Genomic DNA, 24107 nt, shown 5'->3' on the forward strand with positions numbered 1-24107 from the left:
TTTTCTTTAGGAACCCTGGAAATGAAGAAGTAACTTCTGCAGGATGATAAAAGAGTATTTTAGGTTTACATTTATGAGGAAGTCATTAAAAGTGTTGTAATAGTGTGAACTAGGACTAAAAAATACTGCAGGCTAGACATACCTTCCCTTTCTCTTCCTCTGTTCTTTTTACTTTCCTTCTCCCCTCTTCTCAAGTCTCCTACCTGCTAATAGCTAATATTTATGAAGCACTTACTGTGTGGCAGGAAATATGCTAATATTCACCTTGTTTCCTGATTGTTTTCGTAAGTTGATACCACCAAAATTATTTTATATTAAGGATTCAGGACTATTTCTCCAATTGTGATTGCATAGTAGAATATTGGCCTTTAAAAGGGTCTCTGTTGAATCACATCAGTATGTAGGTCTGGATGTAGTTCAGAAAGGTCAAATGTATTCTGTGGGACAGCGAAAGAGTAGGACCAGAATGCCCATTAGGACATTATACTTTGCCTCTTGTCCCTGTTCTTTCCATTCTGCACATAATGGAATGGCTAACCCTGCCTTTAAGGAATCTTAGTTGTTGTGTTTTTTTTTCTCTCTTCTCATCATTTAAGAATACTCTCCTTACTTTCAGTGCCCCTTTACTTTTCTCCCTTTTCCAATTGTAGTTCAGTTCTTATATTGCAAGGGAGTCTCCGTAATAGAGATAATGACTTGGTGGAGTTAAGGTGCTGTCTGATACAGTATGATATGGAGATACAAACATGGGCATCATCCCCTAATAATACCAGGTATCCTGCTTGCTCATAAAGCCAGCAAGCTCTTTTTCTTTCTTATTTTCCAACTTGATTTTACTGATATATTCTATTTTTGAATACCTTCAGTCTAAATGATATCCATTATTAGATATTATCACATGGTCCACCTTTGTTCCCAGTTAAATCTTACCGAAAGTACAAATAACCTCTAACCTTTTTAAGTTAGCAGTCTTATTTATCTCAGTCACTACTGCTACTGGGTGGCATAAATAATTTTGCTGGTCAAACCTTTTTAGTTTCAGACATTTTTTCCAATTGAAATCTTCATAGGGATCCTTAATACATACAACAAAAATGGATTTGTAATGATATAAATGTGTTTTTATAAGTTCATAGGATTTTTATGACAACATGGGTTGTTTTGATGAAATTGAAATTCAGATTATGGATGACAATCTTAAAAGCCTTTGCAACCAGTTTACTTTTATATGAGCTTCATGGTATTTTTAAATGTCTGATTTGTATAAATAGTAGCAATTGGTAATAGTTTTTTTTTTTTTTTTGACTTTTTATTTTGAAATAATTTTATATTTACTGAAGCATCACAAGTCCTATATATCCTTCCCCCGGCTTCCTCTAATGTTAGTATCTTCCATAACCATAATTATGTTTATCAAAACTAAGAAATTAACATTGATACCATACTATTAACTAAACTGCATATTTTATTCACATTCCCCTGGTTTTTCCACTTAATGTCTTTGTTCTGTTCTGGAATCCAGTCCAGGATACTACATTGCATTTAGTTTTCATGTCTTAGTCCCTTCTAATCTGTGACAATTTCTGTCTTTGTCTTTCATGACCTTGATACTTTCGAAGAGTAATGATCAGAAATTTTGGACAATGTCCCCTCGATTTGGATTTACCTGATGTTTTCTCATGATTAGATTGAGGTTAAAAATTTTGAGAAAAGGGATGCCTGGGTGTAAACATCTGCCTTTGGCTCAGGTCATGATCCCAGTGTCCTGAGATCAAGTCCCACATCAGGCTTCTTGCTCAGCGGGGAGCCTGCTTTTTCCTCTGCCTGCCTCTCCCCCTGCTTGTGCTTTCTCTCACTCTCTGACAAATAAGATCTTTAAAAAAAAAAAAAATAGGAAAAGAATATCACAGAGCTGGCGTGCCCTTCTCTTTGCATTATGTTAGGAAGCAGTTGGTTAAGGTGGTGTCTGCTAGGTTTCTTATTTTCAGATTCCAATTGTTTATTGCTTGTAATAGGAATACAACTGACTTTCATATAATGATGTTGTGTTCTGCGTCCTTGCCAAATTCGTTTTTAGTTCCTGTTGTTCGTTGCAAGTCCTTTTAGATTTTCTACATAGATAGTCATATCTTCTGCAAATATAGTTTTACTCCTTTCTTTCCAATCTGTGTATCTTATATTTTTCTTAATTCATTCAACTGGATAGGACTTCCAATACAGTGTTGATTAGGAGTAATGTGAGTGGACATCCTTACCTCTTCCTGATCTTTGGGCAAAAGCACTCAGTTTCTCACCATTAGGTAGGATGTTAGTTGTATATGCCATTTATTAGGTTAAGGAGTCTCCCTTCTGTCTCTAGTTTGCTGAGCATTTCTATTATAAATGTTCGATTTGGTCAAATTTGTCTTCTGTATCTACTGAAACAATCATATAGTGTTTTGTATTATGTTTGTAATAGGGATTACATTGATTGTTAAGACAGCCTTTCATTCCTCAGATGAACCATGTATTATTTTTATATACTGCTGGATTCAATTTGATGAAATTTTATTGATGAATTTTACATCTATGTTTATGAGGGATATTGTGAGTGGTTTTCTTCTCATGTCTTTGATTTTGGTTTTACAGTAATGTTAGCCTCATAATATGAGTTGAGAAGTTTTCCTTCTCTATTTTCTTGAAGATACTGCATAGAATTAGAATTTTCCTGTAAAACCATCTGGGCCTTGAGAGTTTTTGGAAAGTTTTAAATACAGATACAATTACTTTCTTTATACCTACTATTTATTCTTGAGTTTGATAGTTTGTATTCTTGAAGGAATTTTGTTCTGTAGTGGAGATAGAGGGGAAGAATCTTGGTGGAATTTCAGCCTCGTGCAGAGCTGCTATTCCCCTACCCTGGGTCTCCACCACAGTGGATATTTCTTAGGGTTCCTTCTGATCTTTTTTGTGAGTGCCAGGTAGAGTGCCAGTGGAAGAAGAGCCTATGAGACAATGTGGACTCCCTCCAGTATCTTTGGTCCCAAGGGTTCACAGTTTTTGCCATTCTGGAGTCTGCCTTCACCTGTTTGCCGGCTATTCCAGCTATACTACCTCAGGTGGGCTTATGTCACCTCTCCTTTTTCCTGCAGGGAAGACTTTGGATCGGTTGTTTCCTTTGCAACCTTAGGTCTCCTGCGGATTCACATGAAGTCTTAAATTTGAAGCCAGTTTTATTCTTTTTTTGCTGCAAGGATGGAAGAAATAACTTTTTCCAGGTCTCTGCATCTTGAGGCAAAAGTCTTCATGTTTTTTAAACACCAATTTCAAGATGTATTCAGTTAAGCCAAGTGGTGGTTATGTTTATTCTGACCTCTGCACATGAATGACTTATCCTGAAAATACAGGATAGTGTGATAATGACTTGAGAGCTCCCAAAGCACTCTGCAAAATTCAGTTGTTTAAAGAATGTAGTTTGTTTTGTAGGATTTGGACTTCTATTTGAAGTAAGGAGAGACAACCAAGCAACTTAAGTCTAGATTCTCCTAAAGTATTAGGTAAGTAAGAAAAACAGTCTTGTTAGAAGGAATTCTTTTACAAGCACATGAGCTCTAGTAAGTTTGATTCATAGGTAAAGCTTACTACTTGTTAAGCTACAGGATGGAAAATGCTTTGTATTTATAATTTATACTCTTTCTACGTCCAAACAAGAGAGCATATTCTTGCAGTGAAAAATTATATATGCCTGAATTGAGGTCAACCTGGTCTGATGAGAGTATAGAAGTAGGCCAAAAACACCCATAGAGGGTGAAATTAAAAACTTCCTAGAAGAAAATGTAGGAAATATCTTGTGACCTAGAATGTAGAAGTCTTAAACATTACCAGCTGTTCCCCTTACCCAGCATGAACCATTATGCAGAAAATAGATGAATTTTACTATATCAAAATTACAGATTTTAAAAAGACAATACAAACAAATTTAATAGACAAATGGTAGTTTGGAAGGGGATATTCATAAAGTCTAAAACTGATAGGGGACTCATCTTTTTAGACTATGCAGGGAAGTCCTACAAATCAACAACAGAGAACAATCAGGGTGTCAGTTAATCTTTTGTATAACAAATTACCCCAAAATGTAGTGACTTAAGAGAATAATAAGCACATATTATCTCTTACAGTCTCTATAGGTTAGAAGTTTGGGAGTGACTTAGCCGTTTCTGGGTCAGGGTCTCATGATGTTGCAGTCATGCATGTTGGCCATGGTTACAGGTACTCGAAGGCTTGACTTCACATTCTAGAAGATCCACTTCTAAAAAGACTCTCTCACTTGCCAGAGGACCAGCAAGTTGGTGCTGGCTGGTAGCTATGTCTTACCTTGTGTACCTCCCCATAATGTTACTTAAATGTCCTCAGGACATGTCAGCGGGCTTCCCCCAGAGCAAGTCATGTAAGAGAATAAAGCAGAAACCGTCATCTTTTATGACCTACTCTGAGAATTTACACATTGTAATTTCCTTAATATCCAGTTGGTTACGCAGATCTGCCCTACCCAGTGTGGAAGGAAACTACACAAAGACGTTAATGCCGTGAGGCAAGGATTACTGTGGGCCGTCTTTTAGATTCACTAAGTCCACGAATTCTAATTTTTTTAAAATATAAAATATGTTTGAATAGGCAATTTATAGAAGAAAACCCCCAAGAGCTAAGAACTGTATTAAGATAAACTTACCAGAAAGATGCTAAAGGAAGATGCTTCTTTATACCTGTTTAGTTGGCAAACATTTGTTTTGATAATGACAGGCATTCAAAGACATGTGAAGATATTGGAACCAACCCTGTGCACTGCTAGAGTGTGAACGGATTCAGCCATCTTAGGAGAGAATCTGGTAGGTAGTACCTCGTCAAATTAAGAATGTCTCACTCTTGAGTGTATAATCAAAGGAACGGTTGCAGAAGACCTTATAGGGATGTATTAGACAAACTCAGTTTTCCACCTGTTTCTCATGTAGAACACTTTACTTCTAGTTACCAAATGTGTAGAAGTTTTTTCCAACACCAAGCAGTTTTCTGTGACACCAGTTGGGTGTCCCCCAATTTAACTCCATTCTCACTACCTGGAGATAGTATCAGACCCACAGGTTAAGGGCTCCATCCCACAAAACTGTGCCCACCCTACTTCAGATACCAACAGTAAGTGATAGGTCCCCAGGTTACAAATTATGTCTGATTTGGTTACAAAATTAAAGGTTCCCACAATATCCTCAGATTCGATTAATTTGCTAAAGTGGTTCACAGAACTCAGAGAAACACTTATGTTTACCAGTTTATTAAAGGATATGACAAAGGATGCAGATGAACAGCCAGATGAAGAGATACATAGGGCAAGGTCTGGGAGGGTCCTGAGCACAAGAGCTTTTATCCTTGTGGAGTTGGGGTGCCTCACCCTCCCAGTGTGAATGTGTTCAGCCAACTCGAAGCTCTCTGAATCTTTTACTACTGAGGTTTTCTGAAGACTTGCTCACATAGGCATGATTCTATTTCTAGTCCCTCTCCCCTTTCTAGAGGATGAGGTGTGGTACTGAAAATTCCAAACTTCTAATCATAGCTCAGTCTTTCTGGTGACTAGCAGCCAACTAAGAACCATCCAGAATCACCTCAGTAGAACAAAAGATGCTCTTAGTGTTCTTATCACTTAGGAATTTCTAAGAGTTTTAGGATCCCTGTGTCAAGAACTGAGGACAAGGACTAATCTATATATTATTATTTTACTAGGGGATGGTTGTGAGGTTGCCTTTGCTATATTGTTTGTGGTAACAGGAGTTGGAAGCGATCTGGCCATTTTCATTGGTAGGGTTACAAGGTACTATACAGCAATTAGAATAGATAAACATGACACAATATGGATAGGTCTTAAATACAGTTCTGAATCAAAAAATTGGATCTCAGTTATTTCCTTTGTGGTTTCTGCTGTTTTCCATTTTTATTTGGCTACCTATTGACGTTACAAACTTAACATGTCTAAACCAAAACTCCCAGTTTTATATCCACTACCAAACACCAACTACCACAACTGGGCTGCTGACAGTAAAAACCCAATCTTCTTCCAATCTTCCATCTCAGTTAATGTCATTACTACCAATCCAGTTGCTAAGCAAAAAATCCTAGGAATCATCTTTGCTTCCTTTTTCTGTCCATGCCTACACTAGTAACAAATATCATGTCTCAGTGACAAGTCCTGTTCCCTCTACCTCCACAGTACATCCTGGCGCCTGGGATTCTGCATATTGAACCAGCAACTCACATGATTCTAATGCAGGAGATTCATGGATCACACATTGAGAAGCCCTAAGAAACACTTTGTCCTGCTTTTAATTGAGTAAACTTCCTTTTTGAATAATTTGGGGGCTTGAGAGAGAAAAATTAGAAGATATTTGGGCTTTTTAGAATAAAAGTCCTTTTCTTGATTCCATTATTAATCAGTGAATCAACAAGTCTCAAATGATAATCCTTTCCAGATTTATCTCCAATACAGTTGGGAGCATGAACGTTTTAGTAAACAGGAGATAAGTAAGTACTGGTCTCTAGAGTTAGTATTTAATTCCCAGTTCCCTTTAGTTGTGTAAACTTAGTCGGTTTGCTTGCCTTTGAACCTCCAGGTTCCTCACCTAGAGAATAGCGATTTTCTAGCCATAGAGTTATTAAGAGGACTGAATAAGATAGTACATGTAAAGCACTTAGTACAGTGCTTTACCTTTAATGTTGCTGCTGGTATGATAATGATTACTATTGCTACCACTCTAGAACTAGTTTTGAGGTTACAAGTATCACATACATCCAGCAGAGGGCAGTAGAATAGCACAAACTTTAAGTACTCAAGCATACTGGAGATGGCAGTTACTGAAATCACTTCTCCCTCTCTTGAATTTTTTTTGTAATGGAGGAAGGAAATGCATGATGTTGCTGAACCTCCAATATGTTTGAGATTCTCATCCCTCCATTTACTGAAAAACCGACACATCCAGTTTATTTTGGTTATTAACCCTTTATCAGCCATGTGGTTTACAAATATTTTTCGTTTTTATAATTTGCAGTTTCAATCTCCTAACACCTCTCTTGACCTACATATCTACCTTTCTAAAATGAGGGAAATGGACTAAAATTCTTTTTGTCTTATCAAGGTATAATTGATCAAATGATGATGTATTTAAAGTGTACAAAGTGGGGGTGCCTGGGTGGCTTAGTCAGTTGAGTGCCCAACTCTTGATTTCGGCTTAGGTCATGATCTTTGGATGGTGGGATCAGGCCACATCTGGCTCTGGCTCTCAGAAATCTGCTTGGGATTCTCTCTCCGCTCTCTCTGGCCCTCCTCCCCCTGCCCCTCCCCCCCAGCTCATGTGCTCGCTCACACTATCTCAAATAAATAAATAAATAAAATCTTTTTTTAAAAGTATACAAAGTGATTATTTGATATATAATAAATTGTAAATGAATTCTCACAATTAACAAATCCATCACCTCACATATTTCATTTTGTGGGAGGTGATGAGAACACTTAAAATCTACTCTCTTACCTAAATTTCAATTATACAATAAAGTATTAACAACTATAGTCACCATACAATACATTAGATCTTGATATGTTATTCATCTTATAACTGAAAGTTAATATGCCTTTTCACCAATCTCTCCCTATTTCCCCCAGCGCCTGGCAACCACCAATCTGCTCTAGTTCTATGAGTTTGATTTTTTTTTTAATTTCCACATATAAGTGAAAATGTATGTTATTCATCTTCTATCTGGCTTATTTCATTTGGTGAAATGCCCTTCAGAGTCATCGTATTGTTGCAAATAACAAGATTTCCTTTTTAAAGGCTGAATAATATTCCATTTCTGTGTGTGTGTGTGTGTGTGTGTGTGTGTGTGTGTGTGTGTGTATCTTACATTTTCTTTATCCATTCATCCTTTGAAGGATAGTTAAGTTGTTCCAATATCTTGACTATCATAAGTAATGCTACAATTACGATGAGAGTACAGATATCTCCTTGAGATAATGATTTTGTTTTGTTTAGAGTATACCCAGAAATGAGATATATGGATCATATGATAGTTCTGTTTTTAATTTTTTGAGGAACTTCCAACTTGTTTTCTATAGTGCCTGTACCAGTTTACATTCCTACCAACAGTGCACAAGGTCCCTTATCTCCACATCCTCATCAACACTTATTTCTTTTTGATAATAACTGTTGTAACAGGTGTAAGATATTATTTTATTGTGGTTTTGATTTGCATTTCTCTAATAATTAGTGATGTTGAGCATCTTTTCATGTACCTGCTAGCCACTTGTTTGTCTTATTTGGAAAAAAAAGTCTTTTCAAGTCCTTTGACCATTTTTTAAATTAGAATATGTGGGGGGGGTCTTTGCTATTGAATTGTAGGAGTTTCTCATATAATTTGGATATTAACCCTTTATTGGATATGTCATTTGTAAATATTTTCTCCTACTTCATAGGTTGCCTTTTCCTTTTGTGGATGCTTTCCTTTGCTGTACAGAAGCTTTTTAGTTTGATGTAGTCCCACTTGTTTATTTTTGTTTTTGTTGCCTTAGCTTTTGGTGGCAAATCCAAAAATTCAGTGCCAGACCAATGTCAAGAACATTACCTACTATGTTTTCCTCTAGGAGTTTAATGGTTTCAGGTCTTATGTACAAGTCTTTATTATATTTTGTTGACTTTTGTGTATGGTATAAGGTAGGGGTCCCAATTTCATTCTTTTGCTTATGTACATCCAGTTTCCCCAATATTATTTATTGAAGCAACTCTCCTTTCCACATTGTTTATTCTTGACATCTTTGTTGAAAATTTAACCATGTATGTGTGGGTTTATTTCTGGGCTTTTGATTCTATTCCATTGGTCTGTGTGTTTGATTTTATGCCAATACCATACTATTTTGATTACTGTAGTTTTACAGTACAGTTTGAAAGCAAGCAATGTGATGTCTCCAGTTTTGTTCTTGCTCAAGATTGCTTTGGCTTTCAAGGTGTTTTGTACTTCTATATGAATTTTTAGGCTTGTTTTTTCTATTTCTATGAAAAATACCATTGGAATTTTGATAAGGATTGTATTGAAAATATGGATTGCTTTCAGTAGTGTGGACATTTTAACAGTATTCTTTCAATCCGTAAACAGAATATCTTTCCATTTTTTTGTGTCATCTTCAATTTCTTTCATCAATATTTTATAGTTTTTGTGGGTACATATCTTTTACCCCCTTGGGTCTTTTTTTTCCTGCTCTGACCTTCATTTGCCTTTCTTCTGCCAATGTTGAGCCTAGTTTATTCTTTTTCTAGTTCTTTGAGGTGTAAACTTATTATCTATTTGTGATCTTCCTTTTTTAATTCAACCATTTATCACTATGAATGTCCTTCTTATTACTGCTTTTCTTGCATCCCATAGGTTTTGCTATGTTTTGTTTTCATTTTGTTTGTCTTAAGATGTTTTTAAATTTTCTTCTGATTTCCTTTTTGACTCAATTGTTGTACAAGAGTTGTTCAGTTTTCATGTATTTGTGAATATTCCTGTTTTCTTGCTGTTATTGACCTACTTTTGTTCCATCATCTGATGCATACATGAGAGAGATCAGGGAAGGGCATTGTATTAGTCTGCTTGGGCTGCCATAACAAAACACCACCGACTGGGTGGCTTAAGCAACAAAATTTAGTTTTTCACAGTTCATGATCAAGATACTGGCAAATTCTGTTTCGTGAGGAGTCTTTTATTGATCTACAGATAGCTGTCTTCTCTCTATGTCTTCATATGGCCTTTCCTCTATGCTGTGCAGGGAGAGTGAGAGAGAGAGATTGAGAGATGTCTTCCTCTTCTTTTAAGGGTGCCAGCCCTATCAGATTAAGGCCTTATTGTTATTACTTTTCTTAACCTTTATTAAAAACCTCCGTATAGGTCCCGTCTCCAAATACAGTCACATTGGGAATTAGGGCTTTAACATGAATTTGGGGAAGGAGGAGGGCCACAGTTCAGTCCAAATTGGCATTTTTTAGAGATGTGAATCACAATTCCTTTAGCAAATGACAGGAAACAGGTAATTTCTTCACAGAAGAAGTGCTAGGGGGACACTGAATAAAGAAGTTAGTGTCAGCCTGGGGTGTAGAAGGCTTTTGAAGGACATGAGGCATTCACATTCGTTCATTTATTTACTTGGGAAAGATTTATTGGGCATCTACTGTATGCCTAGCACTATGTTTAGCATTAGCCTATAAGATGAACAGGATATGATAAACACCACTGACCATTTCAGGTTGACTGGGGCATGTGGAAGTGTGCACACTGTAGCCTGGAATCCTGAGCTGGTGAATCATGGATCCTGTTATGTACACTGGGGCCTGTGGTTCAGATTCAGGTTTTGTTTTAGATTTCCTGTGATTTTGATGTGCCATGATTAGAATCAACTAGAGATTAGCTCAGAATAGTTTTGCAGAAAATCTGGCTCCCTGAAGTCCTTCTTCCTGACCAGCCTTCCAGCCTCAAAACACAGCATACACTTCAAAACATTAGGAGAAGGGGAAAGGCTCCCAGGAGAAGAAAATAGTTCTTTCCCACTTCGGCATGAAAGTGAGTATGGGCAGAATGATAATTTAGGCCATTTCAGTGTCAACTAACATTTAAACACCATACCATCTAGACTTCGTAGGGCAAATATAATCGTCTTACTTTACAAACAAGGGAATGTAAGCCCAGAAAAGTTAAGAGGCTTGCCTATAGTCACAGTGCTAATAACAGAACTGGAAATAGCATACTGTCTTGGTGTCAGTTCCTCTTAGCACTACTTGGATATGTTGGTATTTATATTTACCACAATGTAAGTACAGAAATTGAAAGTAAGCTTTCAGAAAATTTCACAGCAGGTTGACATTGCCAAAACATCCAAGCTCTTGATCATTTGTTTTTTTCGTTATTGACTCATACTGATTTTACAGAAGTATTGGTTCCGACAAATTGGAAAGGAAAAACTGGCCTTTCATCACAGATTGTGAAGCGCTGCTCTATAGTGTGCCATCTCTCAAGTAGGCCTGATGGAAGGGGTAGGTCGATATAATCTATACTGTGGGGCAGCCCAAGCCCTGGGAGACTCCGGCATATGCCAGAGAATTTGCACCAGGTCTCTGCCCTACTCTCTGTTGATTCCTCCTACCCTCACCAAACGTCAGCCTCTCCCAAGGGCCTGTTATCCATTCCCTTCTTTTCTTGCTGTACACTCCCTTTGAGTTCTCATTTATTCCCCCTGAATTGCATTATGAGCCTGTCTCACAAAACTGTTTCCTTCCCAGCCCCTGGCTGATTCCAGTTTCTCATTTCAATTGTCCTGCTCCTCCCAGTCAACATACTTCAAGTTTAAGAAGCACAAAATTCGCTCCTCTCCAATCACAGCTTTTTCCAATCACGTAGATTCAGTTATCCTTACCTGCTTCAAATTTCTCAACTCCTTATCTAATCATTCATCCAAAATCAATTTTGAGTTTTCATTCAAAATATTCCTGGCACTTCCTTCTTCCTTTCCACCCCCACTGCCACCATGGCAGCTCAATTCTTTAATGACTGAGATGGCCTCCTCATTGGTCTCTCTGCTTCTGCATGCTCTTTCTTTGAACCTATCTTTCCTGTACCTTAAAATGCTCTTAGTGGGTAGGACTTTATCCCACTTAAAAACTTTGAATGACTCTCTAAGATAAATTCCAAACCTTCACACTGGTGATGAAGTCCTGTCCAGTTGCCTGGTCCCAATCCATCTGTCTAGCCTTGTCTCTCACTCCTCCATCACACACCTTCCTCTCCAGACAACTGGAATTTCCTATTGAGATTTAAAACACTCCCTGCGCTTTCCTATGCTGGATTTCTCTTCCAGCTATTTTCCTCAGGCTAGCACCTTCTCCCTCTCATCTCTGCCCACCACATGCCACTCATCCTTTAAAGACCAGCTCAGATCCTACTCCTCTCTCACCATTGTCAGACATGATATTTCTGTCTACCGAACTATAGAATTTTGATTTTGTCTCCATTGTGGCATTAATGTCTTAACATTTTACATTATAGTTATTTGTGTACATGTAAAATCTTTCCTAGATTATCCACTCCATGGGGGCAGTGTTCAGTTTTATGCATGTAACTGGTACATTGAATAAACAAGTCACATGCATTATAATCAAAACATCACTTTTTTTTATCCTTCACCATTCCTTCAAACTTTATTTAGTAGCAGTAAGCCTGCCCTGACTCTGGGTAAAGGCTTCAGCAGGCTCATGGCTGTTCTTATTGTTCTTAAGTAATAGATCGTCCCAGATTCATGTTTGCAAACACAGTCATGGTTCAGTATCACTATGCTCAATCCACTGTAGATGACTAAACCCTCAAACTGACATGAAATTTTCTCCCTTGGTCTTGCTAGAATGGGCACCCTGCTTTCTATTCTCTCCCTGCTCACTTCTTTCCTCACACTTGAGAGATTTTAATAAATTGCAGTTATCGATTTAAATGCTCAATTGTCCTACCTTTGGCCATTAGGAGCCTCTTCAAGTTTGCTCCAAATCCTTCTGATACAACCTAGTAATCTTTCATAGCTTCCTTGCTCTCTTTCTGACAAGATGTTCTAGGTTTATTTTGTATATTTCCTGCCCGAGACTCTGAATTAACTGTTTCTCCAACAGGCCCTGGTTTTGAGTTGTTATGTTTGTTTGCTTTGTTTTGTTTTTAAGTGGGAAATGGTGTCAAGACCAGAATTCTGGTATTAGAGATGCTCATTGCTACAGGGTTGGTCATAGCTTTTAGGCTTCTTGGGTGGATAGAGCTTGGGAAGATCTCCTTCCTTCTCTCCCTTCTGTCTTTTCCTCTCCTCCTCCTCCCTACCCTCCTTTCTTTCCTTTTTTTTTTTTTTTTCTATCCAACTGTCTCCTACCTCTGTGCCTACACACACACACACACACACACACACACACACACACACTTTAGGATAAAATATTTAATACCGCCATCCAAAATTTAGGACTGCTACAGAGTCTTTGACCTCCACATTACATCTGTATCTCCCTTCCTTCACAGAGACTCATGATTCTCAGAGACATAAGAATTGTTAGAATTAGATTATCCTACAAATACATATTTACCCTATATTATACACATAATAGTCTTAGATGACAATAGTTTGTTTATTTCAGGAAAACTGTTTATGTTTTTAAGTATTTTTTCTCCTGCTTTATTTTTTGTTCACCAAGGATTTATATTAATCCCATACTAGATTTTTGTTTGTTTGTTTGGGGGTTTAATTTTTTAATTTTAATTCCAGGGTAGTTAGCATACATTGTTATATTAGTTTCAGATATACAGTATAATGATTCAACAATTCTATACATTACTCAGTTAGTGCTCATCACAATAAGTATGCTCTAAATATCCTTCACCTATTTCACCCATCCCCCTACTGACCTCTCTGGTAACAATCAGTTTGTTCTCCATAATTAAGAGTCTGTTTTTTGGTTTGTCTCTTTTTTTTTCCTTTTGTTTCTTTTGTTTCTTAAATTCCACGTATGAGTGAAACCATATGCTGTTTGTCTTTCTCTGACTGACTTATTTTGCTTAGCATTATACTGTCTAGATCCACCCAGGTTGTTGCAAATAGCAAGATTTCATTCATGGCTGAATAATATTCGTATATACATGCCACATATTCATATATACATACCACATCTTCTTTATCCATTTATCTATTGGACACTTGGGCTGCTTCCATAATTTGGCTATTGTAAATAATGCTACAATAAACATAGAGGTGCATATATTCTTTCAAATTAGTATTCTCATATACTTAGAGTAAATACCCAGTAGTGTGATTACTAGATCATATGGTAGTTCTATTTTTAAATTTTTGAGAAACCTCCATACTGTCTTCCACAGTTGCTGCCCTGGTTTGCATTCCCACCGGCAGTGCACAAGGATTTCTTTTTCTCCATATCCTTGCCAATATTTATTGTTTCTTGTGGTTTTGACTTTAGCCATTCTGACAGGTGTGAGATGGTATCTCGCCGTGGTTTTGATTTGCATTTCCCTGATTATGATTGATGTTGAGCATCTTTTCATGTGTCTGTTGGCCATTTGTTTGTCTTTGGAGAAATGTCTGGGTTTTTTTTTTAGTGTTAAGTTATATCAATTCTTTGTATGTTTTAGATGCTAACCCTTTATCAGATGTATCATTCGCAAATATCTTCTCCCATTCAGTAGGTTGTCTTTTAGTTTTGTTGATTGTTTTCTTTGCCGTGCAGAAGGTTTTTATTTGTTGTAGTCCCAATAGTTTATTTTTGCTTTTGTTTCCATTACCCCTGGAGACATATCTAGAAAAAAGTTGTTATGGCCAATGTCAGAGAAATTACTGCCTGTGCTGTCTTCTAGGATTTTTATCATTTCAGGTCTCATATCTAGGTCCTTGATCCATTTTGAGTTTATTTTTGTGTATGGTGTAGGAAAGTCCAGTTTCATTCTTTTGCATATTGCTGGCCAGTTTTCCCAACACCATTTGTTAAGGAGACTTTTTCCCATTGCATATTCTTGCCTTCTTTGTGAAAGATTAATTGACCATATAATTGCAGGTTTATTCCTGGATTTTCTATTCTGTTCTGTTGATTTATGTGTCTATTTTTGTGCCAGTACCATACTGTTTTGATTACTACAGCTTTATAATATAATGTGAAATCAAAACATGGTACCTACAGCTTTGTTTTTTCTTTTCAAGATTGCTTTGGCTATTCAGGGTCTTTTGTGGTTCCATACAAATTTTAGGATTGTTTGTTCTAAACCAAAAATGCTGTTGGTATTTTGATAGGGATTACATTAAAGATGTAGATTATTTTGGGTAGTATGGACACTTTTAATATTTGTTCTTCCAAGCCATGAATATGGAACATCTTAATTTCTTTCATCAATGTTAGGTAGTTTTCAGAGTACAGATCTTTCACCTCCTTGGTTAAGTTTATTCCTAAGTATTTTATTATTTTTGGTGCAATTGGAAATGGGATTGCTTGCTTAATTTCTTTCTGCTGCTTCATTATTAGTATATAAAATGCAATGGATTTCTGTACATTGATTTTGTATCCTGAGACCTTACTGAATTCATTTATCAGTTCTAGTAGTTTTTTGGTGGAGTCTTTAGGGTTTCCTATATACAGTATTATGTGAAAGAGTGAAAGTTTTACTTCTTCCTTACCAATTTGGATGAGTTTTATTTCTTTTTCCTGTCTAATTACTGTGGGTAGGACTTGCAGTACTACATTGAATAAAAGTGGTGAGAATGGTCATCCTTCTGTTGTTCCTGACCTTTGGGGAACGGATCTCAGTTTTTCACCATTGAGTATAATGTTAGCTGTGGGTTTTTCACAGATACCTTTATTATGTTGAGGTATGTTCCCTCTAAAACTACTTTGTTGAGGGCTTTTATCATGAATGAATGTTGTACTTTGTGAAATGCTCTTTCTGCATCTACTGAAATGATCATATGGTTCTTACCCTTTCTCTTATTGATGAGATATGTCACATTGATTGATTTGCAAATATTGAACCACTATTGCACAATAAATCCCAATTGATTATGGTGAATGATTTTTTTAAATGTATTGTGGGATTTAGTTTGCTAATATTTTGTTGAGGATTTTTACATGTTTATTCAGCAGAGATATTGGCCGGTAGTCCTCTTTTTTTGTAATGTCTTTATCTGGTTTTGGTATCAGGGTAATGCTGCCCTCATAGAATAAATTTGGAAGCTTTCTTTCCTCTTCTACTTTTTGAAATACTTTGAGAAGAATAGGTATCAACTCTTCTTTAAATGTTCGGTTGAATTCACCTGTCTGGTCCTGGAGTTTTGTTTGTTGGGCGTTTTTTGATTGCTGGTTAAATTTCATTGCTGGTGTTCAAATTTTCTTTTCTTTCCTTTTTCTTTCTTTCTTTTTTTTTCTTTTCTTTTTTCTTTATTTTTAAGATTACTTATTTGAGAGGTGGGGGGGAAAATGAGTGGAAGGGGCAGAAGGAGAAAAAATCTCAGGCAGACTCTACAACAAGCACAGAGCCTGACTCAGGATTTGATCTCACGACTCTGAGATCACGACCTGAGCTGAAACCAAGTCAGGCGCTTAACCAACTGCACCACCTAGGTGCCCCAGTCTGTTCAAATTTTCTGTTTCTTCCTGGTTGAGTTTTTGGAAGTTATGTGTTTCTAGGAATTTATCCATTTCTTCTAGGTTGTCCACTTTGTTGGCTTATAATTTTTTATAATATACTCTTTCAATCGTTTGTATTTCTGTGGTGTCAGTGGTTATTTCTCCTCTTTTCATTTCTGATTTTATTTGAATCCTTTCTCTCTCTCTCTTTATGAGTCTGGCTGAAGTTTTATCAATTCTGTGTATCTTTTCAAAGAACCAGCTCCTAGTTTCTTTGACCTGTTCTATTGTTCTTTTAGTTTCTCTTTTGTTTATTTCTGCTCTAATCTTTATTATTTTCTTCCTTTTACTAGTTTGGAGTTTTGTTTATTCTTTATCTAGCTCCTTTTGATGTAAGATTAGGTTGTTTATTTGAGATATTTCTTGCTTTTTGAAGTAGGCTGTACTGCTATAAACTTCCCTCTTAGAACCACCTTTGCTGCATCCCAAAGATGTTAGACCATTGTGTTTTCATTTTCATTTTCATTTGTTTCCATGTATTTTTTTATTTCCTTTTTGATTTCTTGGTTGACCCATTCATTGTTTGGTAGCATGTTATTTAACCTCCATGTATTTGTGTTCTTTCGAGATTTTTTTCTTGTGGTTGATTTCTAGTTTCATAGTGTGTGGTCAGAAAAGATGCGTGGTATGATTTCAGTCTTATTGAATTTGTTGAGACTTGTTTTATGGCCTAATATGTGGTCTATTCTGGAGAATGTTCCATGTGCACTTGAAAAGAATGTATATTCTGCTGTTTTAGGATGAAATGTTCTGAATATATCTATTAAATGCACCTGGTCCAATGTGTCTTTCAAAGCCACTGTTTCCTTGTTGATTTTCTGCTTGGATCATCTGTCCATTGATGTAAGTGGGGCGTTAAAGTCCCCTACTATTACTGTATTACTATCAATTACTTCTTTTATGTTTGTTATTAACTGTTTATGTATTTGGGTGCTCCCATGTTGGGTGCATAAATATTTATGAGTATTATATCTTCTTGTTAGATTGTCCCCTGTATGATTATATAGTGTCCTTTGTCTCTTGCTATAGTCTTTGTCTTAGAGTCTATTTTGGGTGCCCCTGGGTGACTCAGTTGGTTAAGCATCTACCTCTTGATCTCGGCTCAGGTCTTGATCTCAGGGTTGTGAGTTCAAGCCCCAAATTGGAGCACAATTTAAAATAAAGGAATGAATGAATGAATAAATAAATAAATAAATAAATAAAGTCTATTTTGTCTGATATAAGTATTGCTACCTCTGGCTTTCACATTCGTTTGCATGAGAAATGTTTCTTTATCCCTTCACTTTTTTTTTTTTTTAAGATTTTATTTATTTGACAGAGAGAGACACAGCAAGAGTGGGAACACAAGCAGGGGGAGTGGGAGAGGGAGAAGCAGGCTTCCCGCTGTGGAACTCGATCCTTGAATCCTGGGATCATGACCTGAGTCGAAGGTAGATGCTTAATGACTGAGCCACCCAGGCGCCCCCTATCCCTTCACTTTCAATCTGTAAGTCTTTAGATCTGAAATGAGTCTCTTGTAGGCAGCATATGGATGGGTCTTGTTTTTTCTATACGTTCTGTCACCCTGTGTCTTGTGGATTGGACATTTAGTCCATTTACATTCAAAGTAATTATTGATAGATGTGTATTTGTTGTCATTTTGTTACTTGTTTTATCATTGTATATGTAGTTCTTCTCTGTTGCATATTGGATCTTCTTTGCCTACTTATAATTGTGTTACTTTCTCACAAATCCTTTTTCTATTGATTTCTTTTGAATTTAAAAACTTGTCTCAGATTCACCTTCTGTTTCATTAAGGCATTCTGTTCTGCTAATTCCCTCTTGTGTTCTTCTTGTTAGGTCTTTGTTTTTGAAATATGTTTTGTTATCTTATTTCTAATTATTTTTTGAATTGTCACTTCATTTGTTTTTCTGATCTAAGTCATATTGTTCTGTCATGTCTTATGGTATATTATTTCTTTTAGCTCTTTTTGAATCTCTTCAAACATTTCTTTCTGTTATGCAATGCTCTCACTGTCTATGGGGAAGTTATTCTGTTTTTTATTCTCTTTTCTTGTAATTTTATATGGGATGTGACCTCAATACTTTTCTGCTTCTTAATTAGTTCCAAATTTTTAAAAGGAAGAATGATTCAGTACAGCTTTTCTAACTTGAGAGTGCTCTATTTTCTTTCTCTTTTTTATAAAAGCCAAAAAAATTGTGACTTGCTTTTTGAACTCTATTTCCCTTCCCCACCTTTATAAGAACTTTTTTTCTCTTATCTTCATTATCTCTATCCTATTTTGCTCCAACGTCACTCCTAATAGCTACTACTCAGCATAGGGCCGTGTTGTGGGAGGGAGCATGGGGCCCTGTTTTGAAAATTCATGGGGACTTGACTTCTCTCGCCCTCTAACAACTGAGTGCCTGTGGTTACCTGCTGATGGAGTGGACACAGCTATCCCAGTTTCAGCTGCGTTTCCATTTGGTCTGCTGTATGCTCCAATGATTTCGTTCTGTTAGCTATGTGGGGGTTCTCTTATTCTCATATCTGAGAGATGCCTATTGCATCCCTCTTAGTCCTCCAGCACAGAATTGATAGGTAGCTTTATACCTGTTGGTAGTTTGTCTTCCTCTGTAGTCTGTGGGGAGTTTGTTATCTCGAGTCTTGTTTGTTATCTGGTGTGTGTGTGTGTGTGTGTATGTGTGTGTGTGTGTGTTTTGGTGAATGTTACTTATGAGTTTTTGGTTTTGCTGTATAATTGCTCTGTTTGTTTTGGTGTGGGGATTTGGAAGGATTCAAAAACATTCTGCTGCCACCCTCAACTTCCCAAAATGAACTTACCTGCTGAATCATGTTAAGAACATAAAAGTTTCCAAAATTTATTCTGTTTCTCTTAATAAATCTGTTTCAAAAGGAGGAGTTTCCTTTGATTTTTCAGGGTTATCTCCTTTTTTTTTTAATGGTGTTTAAAAAGTGGTGGCTTGCTTTTTGAATTCTGTGTCTTTCTTCCACCTTTATTTGAATATTTTCTTACATGTAAACATTATCTTTACATAGATATCCTATGGTTTTTATCCTCTCTTTGTCCATTTCTGCCTTTCTTTCTTTCCCTCTTAAACCAAAACAAAAATAAAAAGGTTGGGCTTTCCGATTATTGACTTATAACCAAGAAGAATTGCAGCAGATGGTGTCCGAGCCCCACCTACATCCCTAACCCTCACTGCTTTGGTGAATACTGCCCAACTTCTGATTGCTGGCACCTATACTTCTTTGCTCACAGGCTTTCCCTGGCCACCAGTGTATACTTGGTTCACCTGAGTGGCAGGCTAGTCATGCCTGGTGAGAGCAGATGTGTATAACAGAAAAATGACCCACTCAAAGATGTCCACATCCTAATCCCTAAATCTACAAATATGTTACCTTACCTGACAAAAGTTATTCTGTTGGTGTGACCAAGTTCATGATCTTTAGAAAGAAGATTATTTTAGATTATCCATGTGGGCGCAGTCTTATGACATGAGTCCTTAAAACTGAAAGAAGGAGGTCACAGAGAGCAATCTGAAGGTGCTATGCTGCTGACTTTAAAGATGGAGGAAGGGGACACCAGCCAAGGGATGCAAGTGGTGTCTAGGAGCTGAAGTGGTTCTCCTCTAGAGCCCCCAGATGCAACCCTGCTGTCACCCTGATTTTGGTCTAGTATGACCCATTTTGGACTTCTGACCTTCAGAACTGTAAAATAATAAATTTTGTGTTATTTTAAGCCACCGGGTTTGTTATAGGAGCAATAGGAAACTAATAAAATGGTTAAATGCCCCAGCTTCTTCAGTCCTTGAGTGGGATGACTCTGAGGCATTTTTCAGTATTGGCTCTCAGGGTTCCCAGAGGCGAGGGTTAAATACCTTATTCCCAGCAGTAACCTGCTAGAAAACAAACCACTTATTAGCCTCCTTCTCTTTCCTGTCTTCTTCACTCCCCTACTATGTTGGGAATACCTCCAAATAAACTGTGCTTAAGTCCTCAAATTGGGATTTGCTTTAGGGGGAACCCAATCTAAAATGGAATTTGAGATGGCTTTGGTGAGAGACTGATATAGGTGCTTTTTCAAATTCTTCAAGTTTGAATCAAAGGAGAAGAGACTTTTATATTTTCCATAACTTTTTATCAGTTCAAAAATGCAATAATGCAGGAGCCTTGGAAAGTGGGTTGGAAGCCTGAAACTCAGGTGGTCACAAAACATAGTCCCTATCTTTGTTACAGAGCCTTTTTTTTTTTTTTTTGACATGATCATTGTATGGTTCTTCAGTTCTTAGTGTAAGACTCTGCATTCTCAGTCTCCAGAAATGATTTCTAGGTCCTCCACTGCCCTCAGGGAATATGAATCTAAGGAGGAAGTTTGAGGCAGATACTGCGGATTGGTTCATTCTGCACCAGAATTTCTGAAGCTTGGCACCATTGACATTTTGGGCTGGATAATTCTTTGTTGTTAGTGCTGTCCTGTGCATTGTAGGCTGTTAAGCAGCGTCTCTGGCCTCCATCCACTAGATGCTAGTATTACCCCCACCCCAGTTGTGACAACCAAAAATGTATCCAGACATTGTCAGATATCCCTAAGAGACAAAATTATTCCTTGGTGAGAACCATTCCTCTATATAAATCCAACTCCTTTGTATCCTCCCTTCCAGTACTCTGAGGAGAGGCAAGCTGAGGACCACATTCTGCCGACCCTCTTATAGTTGGGATTCTGTGTGTGACACTTGGAACATGGAAACGAACATCACGAGGCAGTGGCCATGTGACTTTTCTGACAAGCACCATCATGGAGGTATTTGTTTTGTTTTGTTTCTAGAATTGTAGTGGCCTCTGGCATCAGATACTGACTGCAGTGGCAGCAGTGTGATTTTGTCATAACAACACTATTGGATAACTAGTATGTCTTTTTGGTGTTTCTTCTCACTACGTAGCACCTAAGTTGGTTTTCTGGTGCTTCAAGAAATTTGAAATGAATCCTTTTTTGATTAAACTATCTATAGACAATTCTGTTATCTGAAATACAGTCATGTCTATCAGGACAGTGCACAGAGAGTGTCACAGCCTAAACTATGGCCTTGGCTATACAAAGGAAGTAGGGAGAAAGATTCTAAGGATTTAGATTTTGTAGACTGGAAAGCCTGTGAACCAGGTTATATGTTAAGCAATCCTTAGATGGCAGAACCATGCTAGCTATGCCTGTAACATTAACCAAAATGTTAGGAAAAATTCAAAATATTAGTGTAAGTGTGCTGATTCCTGCTGCTTTCAGCAAAATCCTGCAAGATAACAGATCAACTCAAGGTGGGGGTGGAAGAAAATAGCACTTGGCAAAGAGAAGTCATGGGCTTGTGGCCTGCAATCCAGGTAGACTAAACCTTCAGTAATTTGGAATCTTGAAGAGTTTAAAAAAATAATAATTCACCTGTGGCATTTACCCAAAGGAACTGAACACTTATGTTCACACAAAAATCTATACAAAGATGTTTATAGCAGCTTAATTCACAATTGTGAAAACTTGGAAGTAGCCAAGATGCCCTTCAGTAGGTGAATGGATAAACAAATGGGTACATCCAGACAATGGAATACTATTTGACATTAAAAAAGAAATGAGCTATCATTTCCATTTTCATGGAAAAACACAGAAGAATCTTAAACACATATTCTATTAAGTGAAAGAAGCCAATCTGAAAACGCTACACACTGTATGATTTCAACTACATGACATTATGGAAAAAGCAAAACTATGGCTATGGTGGTTGCAAGGGGGTAGAGCAGAGAGAGGCAGAGACAAGTAGGCAGAGCACAGTGATTTTTAGGGCAATGAAATTAGTCTCTATGATACTGTAATGTAATTATACAAGTGTCAAAACCCATAGAAAGTACAATACTGAGTGAATCCTAATGTTAACTGTGGGCTTTGGTGATAATGATGTATCAGGGTTGGTTCATCTGTTGTAACAAATGTGCTGCTCTGGTACAGCATGTTGGTGATGGGGGGAGGCTGTACTTGTGGGGGGAAGGGAGTATATGGGAAGTCTCTGTTCTTTCTACTCAGATGGAAAAAGGACCAGTTGGTGGAGGCAATGATACACTTTCTGATTCCCTTCAGAACTGAAAGACTTATTTCTCCAGATGTTTTTCAGCCTACCACTCTCACCTAGACATCTTGATTTAGAAATCATCCAGGAAAGGTTTTTTCTAATTTAAAAACAACAGAAATTATTAGACATGGTTACTTTTAAAAAGGCAACTTCTATAAATCAAAAGCTACATTAAAATGTGAAAAGACAAAAACAGACCATTTGCCTAAAATATAACAGGCAAGGTGGCAAGAGTTTAATATAGTCAATATATGCATTATCAAATTTAAAAATAGTACAAAAGCCATTGATTCCAATATCTTGATAAGCAGTTAATTGCACATGAGTGACAACTCACAAATGATAAAACACCCCAAAATCTGTTCATCTTCATCAAATATGAATACCCAGAATAAATTAAATGTACTTTTTAAAATATGATGATCGTAACAAGACATTTCTAATGGTAAAGGTGCAGTTAACCTATATCTGGGTAATCTCATAACTTATCTCTAGGAAGGTATGTTGGTCTTTGAAGTTATGTAGCAGTAGATATAAAGAATACTAAAAATGTTTGTATCTTCAACCCAGTAATTCCACTTCGGGGAAATCATCCAAAATGCAACAGAGCAAAAGTGTTCATCTTTATTTGAAAAATTGTAAAACCCTAAATATCCTATAATAGGAAAATGGCTAAATAGTCCTATAAGATGGCATATTATTCAGCTATTTAAATATATGCTACTAGAGTGGTTTTTTGTGGGTTTTTTTTTTTTTTTTTTTTTCCTGAATCATTTGGAGAAATGCCTATGATAAGGGCAGGAAGAGCAATCTTGCCAGGCAACTGAGCAGACAGCTAAAAATCTGCATAAAGATCGGGAGAAAGTGCCCCCCTGGGCTTTCTGAGTTTCCTTTCAAACCATTATGTTGGACAACTTAGAGTTACAGTTGCACCTTGCACAACATGGATTTGAAACGTGGGGGTTTTTTTCAATAAATATATTGGAAAATGTTTTGGGAGATTTGCGACAATTTGAAAAAACTCACAGATGAACCCCATAGCCTAGAACTATTGAAAAAATTAGGAAAAAGGTATGTCATGAATGCATAACTGCTAGTCTAGTTTTTTATTTATAAGATATACACAAATCTATTATATAAAGTTAAAATTTATCAAAATTCACAAACACTTATCAGGCTGGGCCTGGCAGCATGCACAGTTGAGAGAAATGTAAACATAAAGACATAGTATTAAACTGTAACTGAATAAAATATACTGTAGTACATACTGTAATGCTGTAATAATTTCGTAGCCACCTTCTGTTGCTCTTGCAGTGAGCCTGAGTGTTGGGAGTATCCACTTAAAATGCCCTGTGAGGCTAGTCATCTCTGTGTGAACAGTTCCTCTCTCCAGCAAATTAACATTGCAGTAAGAAGTGGTCTCTCCTGGCTCTCACTATAATAGTTAAGTTTGGGGAGCGTCAAAGTTATATTCAACTTTTCGGCTGTGTGGGAGGTTGAAACCCCCAACCCCTATGTTGTTCAAGGGTCAACCATATAGTTATTTGGGTTTATTAACACCGACTCTAATCAATATTAAAGGGATAAACAACCAAAAGGTAGTCAGTTACCATTGCCAGACGCTAAAATATGAATACTGCACTTTCACACCAGTTGGTGAATGGCACCTAGCTTACTGCCCTGAGCCCTCAGGTACTTCCTGCTTCTTCCCTGACTTCCTGCGACCCTTCCTCGGGACCTCTCATG

The 24107-nt window shown here is 37.0% G+C and overlaps 1 protein-coding gene across 5 annotated transcripts in view; it reads left to right on the plus strand.

Annotated features, from left to right (window-relative positions):
* The first annotated feature begins 38 nt into the window (after positions 1 to 38).
* The window catches only part of BTLA (B and T lymphocyte associated), a 70960-nt gene continuing 46891 nt past the window's right edge, over positions 39 to 24107 (plus strand). For 4 of the 5 annotated variants that reach the window (XR_015724204.1, XM_045785201.2, XM_045785200.2 and 1 more), the window contains exons 1-2: positions 39 to 4865; positions 20913 to 21052. The gene's annotated coding sequence lies outside the window, so the exon portion shown is untranslated. Of the gene's footprint in view, positions 4866 to 12992; positions 21053 to 24107 lie in introns of those variants that run through there. The other variant, XM_087861620.1, reaches the window with a different exon arrangement.

The sequence above is a fragment of the Ursus americanus genome, chromosome 4 (assembly GCF_024610735.1).
Source record: "Ursus americanus isolate L20-20 chromosome 4, mUrsAme1.1.p, whole genome shotgun sequence".
In the NCBI taxonomy this organism is placed as follows: Eukaryota; Metazoa; Chordata; class Mammalia; order Carnivora; family Ursidae; genus Ursus; species Ursus americanus.